We start from the raw sequence: 13,079 nt of genomic DNA on the forward strand, positions 1-13,079 counted from the left end.
TGGAAAGATAACTTTTTTCTGGAACATTTTGATGAATTGATATTAGCAAATATTCTATTAATTTTGGAATTTACTTTTTAAATGGATTTTGCATCAATGACACTTTCTTTTCTATAGCATATCTACAATTTTGTAAGTCAAGCCACATTTCAGTTTGTAGAGTGAATTTATTTAGAATATAATCTAGTGAGTGTAGTTTATTTTTGTCCATTAATTGAAACTAAAATGTTAATTGTTTTTCTTTAAATTTACTCATTGAGAATGTATTAAATGTAATAATACTACTTTGTATATATGTCACTGGAAAGATTAAGAATATCCAGGTAGCATTTTCAGGTGTCTTATGCACTAGTTTTTTGAAATTAAAGACTGCCATAGCTATACAAGTTGAATTTATTGAGATTTTTTGATATGCAAGTATATGATCTTTTAATAGCCAGAGAAAGCTATTATTATACATTTTGTTGTAGCAATTGAATTATGATTAAGTATATATTCCTGAACATCTTTACATTTAGCATAATAGCTTTTATTCGTCTACAAAACAAATATTTTAATAATAGCAGATGTCGAGTATAACTCTACATCAGGCAAATTTATTCCACCCCTGTACCAACTACACAGATGACGCTTGAGTGCTATTCTAGGTCTATTAGGATGCCAAAGAAATTTAAGTATTAAAGATTAAATCTTTTTAATATTGTTTAGGAATGGGGATGGCTAAGGATTGAATTGTATATAATAATTTGGGAAAAAGTATAATTTTTATAATTAGATATCTCTAATCTATTGTAAATAAAAATGTATTCCATTTAATTATGGAATTCTTAATCCTCTCTATAGGTTCTCTATTGTTTATATTAATGATGTCTTTAATGTTTTTAGTTAATGTAATTCCTAAATATTTTATTTTATTATCAATAGCTAAATATTTGGAATATCCTTCAGAAACAGATGTTTCATTGGGATTAGTATACAAAATTTCAGTTTTATTTTCATTGAATCCTAAACCAGACATGGACTGGGATTTATTGATAGCTTTAAAAAGAAAATTTAGAGAAAATGAATTATCTTTAAAGTTAGCAAAATATTGTCTGCAAATAAAAGTATTTTCAAATTTAAATTATTCCATATTGAATTCCTTTAATTTCAGGGTTAGTTTTAATGTACTGGCAAAGACAAATATTAGGCACTGGACCACAGCAACAAGCATAAAATCACCAACTTTTAATTCTTATAGGTAAGCGTTTTCACACTTCCAAACTGTGCTTCATCAGACCAGTAAGTTCCATTAAAACAAAGGCATATACATATAACATAACATATTCAAAACAACCAGTAAAAACGTAGCATCAATCTGGTGCTTCACTATTCAATTATCATTTAAAGAGACATCTGCCCTTCAAAACCGGTTTCATAGAAATCTTCCCATTTAAGCCAGGAAAATATATCTGCTTGCATAACCAAAATCCAGGAGAGTTCACGACTCTCTGTATAGTTCCTGAAATCACCTCACCTCGTATTCTCAACTATAGATTCAACTACCCTAAACCAAATTTTTGTCTGGCTCCAAAATCTATAACATGTTTGGCTAATGCATTACATGAATCAAAGACACTAATGCAATAGAAATGCTCTTTCATACGTTCATGTAGAGATCTATTAATCATGCCTATATAAAAACACTGGCATTCCTTACATTTAGCTAAATAAATCAGATTTTTACTGCGACAAGTAGCATTAACATGAAATTTATGCTCAATACCTGTCACAGGGTGAATAAACACATTTTGACAGTCAATGTGACTGCAAAAATTACAGTGACCACATGGCCTAGTACCTGTGGGGAGTATATTTTCTCTCCTTTCTAAAACATAATCCCTATGACATAACTGTCTTTTTAAGGATTTTTTATTTTTAAAAATATATTTAGGTTTGCCTCCTACTATTCCTTTTATGTGCTCATCAAGATGTAGAATAGACCACTTATTTCTAATGATTTCTGTTATCCCTTTAACATCACTAGTGTACAAGAGAGACCTAGAGGCATGTCTATGTGAGCCTTTATCCACAGCTACACTGGATTCTTTTGCAGAAAAATATGGTCTAGCCCTCCCCTTTCGATGCATAAAACGTTCATATATAGGACTAGCCAGATCCTCGATCTTGTAACCTCTTTTTTTTAATTCATTATCTAACATAACAATATCTCTATTGAATAGCTCATCATTGTTATTAAGTCTAGATAGTCTCATACTTTGCCTTTAGTTATGTTCTTAAAAATGAAACTAGGATGCATACTATCACGCTGCAACAAAGCATTCCTTCTACATGTCTTTCTAAATAGTGTAGTTGTAAAACCATCATGGGCATTATAACTTCACATCAAGAAAATCAATTTCACCTTGTGACATATTCCATGTGAATCTTAAAAAAGAAGTAGTGCTATGCAAGTAACTAATAAACTCATGAAATCTATTTTCCATTCCCCGCCAAACAATAAAAAGGTCGTCTACAAATCTCTTATACAACCTGACGTTGGGGGCAAACTCAGACCCAAACATATATACATTTTCCCATTGTTCCATAACGGCATTGGCGTAGCTATTGGCACATGTGCCCATAGCCACGCCAACTGCCTGAAGGAACAACTGTTCACCAAAGATAAAATTATTATTCTAGAGTACAATCTCGAGAAACATACACAACAGATCAATGGTAGAAGCATCATATTCATTAAATGCTAACAAAAACTCCTTGGTCATGCATATCTCTTGTTCATGGGGGATGCTGGTGAATAGGGAAACAACATCCATTGTGACTAAGTAACAACATTCATCCAGCATTTCAGATTGTATAAACTCAAACAAATCTTGTAAGAATTGCTGAGTGTCTTTCAAAACCTGCTTCTGCTTCTCTAACTGAGGCTTAAGCATCTTTTCAACATAGATGGAAAACGGCTCAGTTAGCCATCCCCCACCTGAGACTATCGGTCTTAATGGGGGATTCAAGATATCTTTATGGATCTTTGGAAGACCCTGAAATATAGGGATAAATGGATGCTCAACATAAAAGTAGTCGAACATTTCTTGTGTAATCAACTGACTGGTGCGACAGTCGTATAGGCTAGAAAAAATCCTTTCTTGAACTTCAGCAATGTAGTTAAACACAACCTTTGAATAAACATTCCTATCATTCAATAACTGAAGAATGCTATCTTGATAAAAGGCAGAGTCCATAATGACTATTGCACCACCTTTATCTGCATTCTTTATAACAATATCCCTATCACTCTGTAGTTCTAATAGGGCATTCCTTTCATCAGAATCTAAATTAACAAAATCACGTCTAAAACTCCCATGTGAGTGTTTAAACATGATATCTTGTTCACATTTCCGATAAAAAGTATCCAAAATAGGATGTAAAACCGGCTGAAACAAACTAGGTTTACGTAATGTAACATTATCAATTCTATTTTCATTTTCAGGATACATGGTTTTAAGCATAACATTACGTACAAACATCTTAATGTCAATGAGTGTCTCTGGTAGGTTAGATCTCTGTGCAGGTATGAAAGATAAACCCCGTTCCAATAAAGATTTCAGGGCAGGGGTTAAAGTCTTACTGGAAATGTTATAGACTATCGATTCCTGGTGTCTATCCATATCCATTTGATAGTCTGCATCGAAGGGTCGTCTATTTGTCTCTGTCGCTTCCTTCTTTGACTCTGAGATTGCTGTTGGCAAGTTTGTTCCTTCCGACGAAAAGGAAGGGGAAGCGAGGGTATGTTTAAATTACTTGAGACATTACGCGCATTAGGACGCACATAAGGTGTAGCAGTCGAAGTATCAGAATTTAAAGGAGAAGTAACAGCATTACTGCTGGAAGCTGAAACATTACCAGTTTCAGCGCTGGATACATCAGTATTGGTCATTGCAGCTACTGTCACCATACATCTAGGGATGTCTGATGTAACTAAAGGCTGGACATTAACAGAAGTACACGGCCCTATGTCATCTGTCGCCCGAATAGGAAGATTATTAGCTTGATTCCTCAGCCAAGTAAAGATAACTGAATAGTGAAGGACCAGATTGATGCTATGTTTTTATTGGTTGTTTTGAATATTTTATGTTATATGTATATGCCTTTGTTTTAATGGAACTTACTGGTCTGATGAAGCACAGTTTGGATGTGTGAAAGCGCTTACCTATAAGAATTAAAAGTTGGTGATTTTATGGTTGTCGCCATGGTCCAGTGCCTAATATTTGCCTTTGCCATTATATATTTTTTATTGGGCACGGTTTACTCCTTGGGCGTTGCATTCCTTCTCATAAGTTTTAATGTAGTTTGCAAAAGGTTCTATTATTAAGGTGAACAATAATGGAGATGGGGGCAGCCTTGTTTCGTACCTTTGGTAATAGGGATTGACTGTGATAAATAAGAACCAATTTTTATATAGGCAAATGATTTATCATACAGATTTTTAATAAGATGTTGGAAATCTATAGGAAAATTACATTCCTGCAATACTAAGAAAAGGTAATCCCAACTTACTGCGTCAAAGGCACAATTTATATCTAAACTTACTAAAGTTATATATATTGCTTTATATTAGTATAATCAATAATGGACAGAATTGTTTTGACATTATCATAAGTATTCCTATTTTTTATGAAACCCGTCTGATTATTACTAATTAAGTATGGTAAAAACTGTTGGAAGTTTATTTGCAATAATAGACATAAATAATTTATAATTGACATTTAACAATAATATCGGTCTATATGATGCACATTCTAAAGGATCCTTGTCACTTTTTAAGATTGGGGAAATAAGAGTGTATTTCCATGAAGGAGGAGCTATCTTTAAATCTTTAGCTAATTAAAATGCACTAAGAAGAATATTTAAAGCACTTTTAGGCATTAATTTATAAAGTTCAGGTATTACTCCATCATTGCCTGGTGTTTCATTAGGTTTTAATTTAGTTATTTTATTGGTGAGGTCAGACAAATATATAGATTTATTATTTCCAAATGTTGTAACACAATTTGTAAGCATGTTTTAAGTTTGTTTTTTCTTCAGAAATAAAAGTAATACTTCTAATAAAAAGTGACTAAAAACCATGTAACAACCAATAAAAACACTTCTTCCGACCTTAAAATAAATACTTTAACAGAAAAAGTTAGGTTTCTGAGAGAAAAATAAGATGTGAAAGTTGTTTTTTCTTCCTGAAAAGAACTTATCTGTCCAGCAATGGAGAAGTATTAGAAGACCATGATCCTTAATAGCCCGAAAGAGGCATGCTCTTTGCCAGCAAGAAAGCTATAAAGGGCTTGGCACACACACCATTCTCTTTTCTCAGCTTTACTCAAGCTGGTAAATGGTTTGGGCACATGGAGGTGCCCTTAAGCTTTGGAAGCTGGCCAGTCATTACAGCTGTAGTAGGATATAAATTGTACAGCTAAAACCACACCAGCATTGCTCAAATGATGAACGATCACAGGGGAGAAGGGAAAGTCTGGTAACATCTATATACATGAGACCATAATATCTCTTTTGAGACTGAAAGACTTGCTTGCTTTCCCTAACTGAAACATTCAATTATTTTCTGAATAGTTTCTCCTAAGCAGAAGTCTTCCAAATGACACATTGTCATCAGGCACAGATTCATATCCCAAAGGAGAATGAATCTGATGGAATAATCCAAATTTTCAGATTCTGGCTCTGAGGAGGAATCTTCTACCAAAGATGTGCCCTTTTTTTCTTTTAGAGGGGATAGAGAGAGGAAAAAAGAAAACAAGTGGTTTTAAAAGCCATCAGTGTTTTGAACAGTCTCGGAGGGAAAAAAAAAAACTCTTGCCTTTCCTGGTGAGGATCTTTAAGACAGGAGTGACGGAAGCAAAAAGTTGCTTAGAATTTTGTTTCTTCTTCTGTTTCTTCTTCATCTTCTTTAGGCTATCCAAAGGAACTACATATGTAGGATCTGACCCCAGACATACCTGAAACAGAAAACAAGAAACATACTAATGACCTAAAATCTGAGGTACCTCATCTGATCTTCTGAAAATACTAGCTGTGGTACCCACTTCAAGGCTTCAGTCACTGTCATACCAGCAGGAAGGGACATGGCTAAAGTACATTCTGTGTCAGCCTTCAGCACGGTTACCACAGAGGAAAGAGGCTCACAGTTTGGATGGCCTGTTGTTTTTTTACAACTGCTCAACTCTCACATCCTTCTCTGGCTGAAGGAAGCTGACAGATAGCCTTTTTCTTTCCATTTCATTTGGCTGTGAGGAGACATCCATGGTGGGAACTCTGATGAACATGTTATTTTCTGCTAAAATCTTTAGCCACTTATTTTCAAAATATTCAGAAAGGAAAGATGACTCTCCAGAGTTCTGGGGATGAAAGCTTGGCAAATAGTACATTCACAAATGTAATATTTGGCACTAATCAAAAGAGACACTGAAAATGTCCATCTTTGTAGGGAATTTTCTTGCCACAGATGCTTTTGTTTCTCTTTGATGACATTAACAAAAATGCAAAATTCAAAGTAGTAAAGAAGATAGGTTACTAAAAGGGTACTTCTCGATCAGTAGTAAAAGCAATATGGTTCTTTTCTAATGGTTTGACAGACTGAGGAAAGGACATCTTGCTGTTCAACCTGGTGGCAAGAAAGGGTCATATATCAGCATGCAGCACTTGTACCTGGGTCTACGGTCAAACAAATTGCACAAGAGAAAGGAGTGCATACCATATGTCATATTGGCCGGATATATGGCATCCTTGGCAGGACCCATACCAAAGCTCAGCATTACTGCACCAGTCATCTTAATGATATAAACATTAACTACATCCTACTCATAAAAATTCTGTACCTCGGTGCATATCTGATTTAACTGAAACACAAAGAAAAGACTCTGACACGTAGTCTCAAAGAAGGAATCATCCATACAGAGTGGTTTTCATCTCAATTTCTAGTTTTCATCTCAATTTCTACTCCCACTCTTTCTTGCAATTGCCCAACTTTAGCATAAGACATTTTATTGTACTCCATTTTATGATGTAGAATTACATTAAATTGCTTTACCACAGCTTAGAGCCCCAGAGTAACATCCACTCTGCCCAGGAGATGCAAAGTGTGCTTTGCGTAAGGTGATATATGCACTGATAGGACTCCACTTTGTTATACATAAACCAGCCTCTCTCTTAAATTTAGGGCAGTAATAACCTTTCAGTGGCAGCTTTACTCTACACTGGCCCAATTATAGAGAATTCAGCTTGTGCTCTTTTTCAAATTCAAAAGTATAAAAGAGGCAGACAAGCAATCTGCAGCTAACTGTGCTCATATGTCAGAACCCCCACCCCCCAACACACACACACTAAAACTCAACCTTCCAATTCCAAAATGTTGAACATTACCTCTTCAAATCTGGAATAAATGTGCAAATATGGAATACTTATAGAAGGCTTAATAACAATGCCTACTAGGAAACTCACAGGACAGTAAACATGTGCTAGTTATACTTACTTCTGGTCTTCAAAAGAACTTTTTATATTCAGTATTATTATTAATATCAGTTAAAAATTCTTAACAGTGAATGACTGACAGGCCTTTGCAATGTGGAACTGCAAGGAACTTGGACTTTTTTTAAGATTCAAAATGATGAATGTTCCTAATAATGAGGTGCACTTTTGAAGTATGTCCCCACCCTCACAATACACAACCTAACCTCACAACAGACATTAAGAAATTAAACTAAAACAAACAAGTAGAAGAAGTGAAACTATATGCATTGCAGTAAACAATAATGCAGCACAGTCCACCATCCATAAAATTAATCTTGTTTTATTAAACAAAAGCAAAAATACTACTGTGAGCACTTCTTATAAACTCAGAAGAAGCAACAGAAATATAAAAATAATATTTTCTATTGATATCACAATGGGGAGAAAAACAGTCTTTCATACTAATTCTAAGAAAGTCCAAAAATGTTTTCTTCTTGGATTTTTAGTGTAAGCCACCCAGGGCTTTTCAAGTTATTCTGAAATTTGTGTTCATTTACTATAGCATATTCCCCAGAACTGTTGTTCCAGGCAAGAGCTCCCAGTGCATTGAGGAGCCAACCTCTCTGACTAATGTATCATAGTCCTTTTATACACTGCTTTAACAAAACAACTGCTCATTAAGAATACCTCAGAGAAGTCTCCCTAATACAAAAATATAGTGGTCTGTCTTAAAAAAAATATTACTTAAACTATTTGCAATAATATTCAACTTATTACATTATTTTGCTTAATTTTATACAAACTTTTGACACATCACAGGACAAGAGTCACTACACTATGTTACATTTGCTCCCTACCCCCCCCCCCCCACTTGAAATTTAAGTTTCAGGCTCACTAGAAGACCTGGGAGCCCTAAACCAGCGATCTGGACAGTGGTGGGTGACCAATGCTTTACAGTAAACTTGAATAGTTGCAATGAAGGCACCATCTACAATGCTTAGTACATCCACCCTGTTGTTTATATAGCCATATTTGGATGGCATGGTCCATGACCAATTTAAAAGCCCAGCCAAGGAGACAACGTTTTAGTGATGAGAGCTCCCACTTGATCGCCAAGCTTTCCTTTTCAATTGCAGAATATGTACTCTACTTACTTAGCCGGTGACTTAAAAAACATACAGGGTATTGCTGTCCCTTATAGTTCTGTGAAAGCACTGCCCCTATGCTTACATCTAATGTTTAATCAGCTCTGTGGATGCTTAAACAGGCTCTGATATAATGTTTACTTAAAAAGTGAAAAGCATTATCTGCCTCTAGTATCTATTTTACTTTAAGGGATATATTTCCCTTTATTTGAGCAGTAAGAGGACATGACACTGATGCAAACTGGAGGCTCAAAATTTGATAGTACCCAGTTAACCCCAAAAATATCCTCATAAGCTTACTAATGTCTAGAATAGGCACATTTTCACAGCTTCTAGATTTTCTTTCTGAGGCCTGACAATTCATATTCCAATTCCAATTAAACATTTTACTTATGTAATGCTTAACTTGCTGGTGGACACACTGACTGTTAATCCGGCTTGTCTCAGAAAGACTAATAAAACCTGCACCTTAGCTAGATGGGCATCTCAGTATTCAGAGTATGTGATATTGTCTATGCAAATGGAAGCATATTTGACATGGGGATTCAGGACACTGTTCATTAATCTTTGAAAGTTTGTAGGGGCAACATAATTTCCAAAAGGAAGAACAGTATATTGCAATAATTCCTCTTGATTTGAAAAGGCCACCTTTTTCATAGAATTCAGCACAGATCTAACCTGGACAAGAATACTGCCTTTTCCAGCTTTTCAGTTAGTTAAGCTGAAATGTTTAGTAGCTTCCAAAATCACTATAGAACATGATTGTTCCATCAGGCTTTGAAACTAACACTATGGGACTGCTCTACTTGCTATCTGACTCCTCTAACATCACCATCTCAACCTTTTTTGTACTTCGCATTCCACAGCCTTATTCTGTGACACCGGTAATTTGTAAGGTTTTAAATTAACCCTTTTTTTACACAGTCTCAATATGGTGCCAAATCTGGTTTAGTCTGTCAGATAGTTCTGAAAACAGTGCATTACTTCTTAAAAGAAACTTCCTTATCTCCAGTTTCTATGGCTTAGATAGTTTCTCATCTACTTGCCCGTAGGCAGATGTCAACTTTCTTTCTCTTCCATTCAGTGATGGAGTAAGTGCACCACGGGCCCTGATCATTTTTCAAACCATGCCAACCCTGCCCACCTTTTTCCATTTTTTCTTATGACCCGGCATAAATGCTCACATTATTTTGGATTCTTCCTCCCGATTTAAGACCATTCAAATTGTTATCATTATAATCCACCAATATTCATACCCATCTATTACAGTCACTTGACTGTATACACCTCAGATGTCTGACTGTAATAAAAAAAAATACCCATAGTAAAGTATTCCAACTTGCTTTACACAAATACTTACTAGTCCAGCAAAGCCACACTAATGAATGTTCAATATGATATTGATAGCTAGAGTTAACCATTCTCATTTACTGACAGGCCCTATGCCTATCAATTATAATATCACTGTTGACTGTGTACAGCTCAGATGTCTGATAACGGCAAAAATAATCACTGACGGAACAACATATTTTATGTTTGTGTCAAAAAATACACAGTAGCCCAAGCATTCCTGCTATTTCACACAACTGCATACTAGTCTTGTAAAGCTGGACTGTTCAAGCTGAGCAAACATGAGGGTAAAAGTACAGTTGTGTACACTTACCATAAATGTAGATGTTCAAGTGTATTCACTGTTGCAGTCATCATATTTGGGGTTATCTACTTGCAGTAGCCCTCAAGTCGGCCTGATTAACAAAATCTTGGGTCCTGCATTGGTTGCTGTCCCTTCTTCCATGATGTCAGGTCGTCACGGGTATAAAACATGCAGCCGACGCCATTACATCAGTTTTTCTTGCCCCAGGTGTCAGGTGCCCCCCTAATGGGAAGCAATTAAATCTATAAATATACAAGGTTATACCTCCAACAAAAAAGCAAATACACAAAAAAGCTTTTGAGCATAGTAAAGGAGAGTAGAGGTATAGCCAAAAGAAGAAAGGGGCTGGAGGGATGGTAACCAGGACTGCAACAGTGAATACACTTGAACATCTACATTGATGGTAAGTGTACATAACTGTACTATGTTCTTCGTGTTTCACTGTTGCAGTCATCACATTTGGGTAGAATCCCAAAGCTAAGGATGGGAGGAGGAATTTAGACAGCATTAGGACCAGCTATAAGGCCCTGCAAGACTGCAGTGGCAAAGCCAGCTCTGGATTTAGAGAAAAAATGGCAGATGGTAATGCTTGGTGAAAGTATGTACTGAACTCCAGGTAGCAGCTTCTAGGATGTCACTGGTAGGGACGCCTCTGAAAAAGGCTGTAGAGGTAGATGCAGCCCTGGTTAAGTGGGGTCTGATCTCCTGTGGGATAGGCTTTCCATGGTGCTTGTAGCAGAAATGAATGTGATGGCCTATCCATTTGGAAATGATTTGCTTTGAAATAGCCTTCCCCTCTGCCTCTGCAGCAAATGTCACCAGCAGTTGGTCAGATTTCCTTTGAGGTTTAGTCCTGTCCAAGTAGAATCTAAGTTGTCTGTGCACGTCTAAGGAGTGCAGTATCCGTTCTCCATTGTTCTGTGGGTTAGGAAAGATGGTTGGCAAAAGAATGGACTGATTAAGTGCCACACTGGACACCACCTTGGGCATGAAGGAGGGATTGGTCCCGAGGGACACCCTGTCCATACGAAAGATGATGAAAGGCTCCACTGCCATGAGGGCCTGTAATTCAGATGCCCTTCTTGCTGAAGTGATTGCTAAAAGGAAAGCTGCTTTCCAAGAGAGGAATTTTAAATTCACAGTGGCAGCTGGCTCGCAAGGAGGAAGGGTGAGCTTTTCCAATACAAAGTTAAGGTCCCAGGCTGGAGTTGGGGCTCTCCTGGGCAGTTGTAGATTTTTGGCCCCTCTGAGGAACTTGGCCCCTCTGAGGAACTGCTTAATCAGTGGATGAGAGAAAAGGGGAGGTTTTGTGTAATAATGAGCTGAAATGGCTGAGGCATGAATTTTGATGGAGGAGAAAGACAGGCCCTTTTGAAGCATCTCAGTTAAGTTTTGTAAAATCTGAGGTAAATTGGGCACTGCTGTGCTAATCCCTTGAGATTGGTTCCAGGCACAGAATCTTTTCCATTTTTCAGCATAAGAGTTTCTAGTACTAGGCCTCCTTGCCTCTAAAATGATATCCATCACTGATTTACTGAGGGAAGGTAAAGGAGAGATTAGGTAATTAGCCAGGTTGCTAGGTTCAGAGTATGAAGCTGAGGGTGCAGAATCTGGTTTTCCTGCCGAGACAATAGGGTAGGAGTCTGAGGCAGGTGCCATGGGGCCAACAGTGACACACTGTGCAGGAGGGGGTACCAGTGTTGGCGTGGTCAGTCTGGTGCAATCAAAATCGTCCTTGGTTTGTCTTTTTTGGTCTTTAGTAGTACTTTGGAGAGCAAAGGCAGAGGAGGAAAGGCATAAACTGATAGGTTTTTTCCAGCTGAAGGACAGAGCATCCACTTTCCAAGCTTGTTTGTGGGGAGTTCTTGTGCAAAATTTGTCCAATTGATAGTTCTGGGGGGAGGCAAACTGGTCTATATCTGGGCTCCCCCATTTGCTTGTCAACATGCTGAAAATCCTTGGTTCCAGCTTCCACTCATGTGGGTCCATGAGGTTTCTGCTTAGTTCGTCTGCCAGTGTATTTAGTTTTCCTGGCAGGAACTGAGCTTGTAGATGCACTTGGCAGCTCAGAGCTGTGTTCCACAGTGCCATGGTTAGTCTGCATAGGGGGTAAGAAAGTCTGCTTGTTTATGTACCACATAACAGTGGTGTTGCCCGTCTTAACCATTAATTGTCCTGGAAGAATGTGGTCCTTGAAGGCTGTCAGAGCATGTTGTACAGCTAATATTTCTTTTTGATTGATATGCAAGTGCATTTGACTTGGGTTCCATTTGCCCTGAATGCACTTCCTTGCCAGGTGAGCCCCCGTGCATAATCTGATGCGTCTGTTGTTAGGGTTTGGGCGGCAGGGGGTGGTGTGAATGGTAGCCCCTTGCTTTGGTGGCAGGCCTCTGCCCACCAAAAAAACTCTAGGCATAGGCAATGTATGATAGAAATCATTGTTTCTAGATCCTGAGAATGTTGACACCATAGGCTTTTTAGATACCATTGTAATTTCCTCATATGCAGTCTTGCATATGGAATCAGAAGAATGCAGGAGGCCATGAACCCCAAGGCTTGTCGTATCTGCCTTGCAGATAGTAGGGTTTTTGTGGCCACTTGTTTGAAGTAGGTTGTCAAATGAATTTGTTTCTCTGGCGTGAGGAAAGCCATCTGGGAAGTTGTATTCAAGCTTGCTTTCAGGAATATGATTTGTTGACAGGGTACAAGGTGTGATTTCTTTTCGTTTATGGTGTACCCCAGACAAGTTAGCACCCTCTGTACAAAGGCCA

The 13,079-nt window shown here is 37.3% G+C and overlaps 1 protein-coding gene across 1 annotated transcript in view; it reads right to left on the minus strand.

The window, feature by feature from the left end:
• The window catches only part of MFSD9 (major facilitator superfamily domain containing 9), a 500,650-nt gene that overhangs the window by 151,068 nt on the left and 336,503 nt on the right, over window positions 1-13,079 (minus strand). The window lies entirely within an intron of this gene.

The sequence above is a fragment of the Protopterus annectens genome, chromosome 5.part0 (assembly GCF_019279795.1).
Source record: "Protopterus annectens isolate FY-2018-M chromosome 5.part0, PAN1.0, whole genome shotgun sequence".
NCBI lineage: Eukaryota > Metazoa > Chordata > Ceratodontiformes > Protopteridae > Protopterus > Protopterus annectens.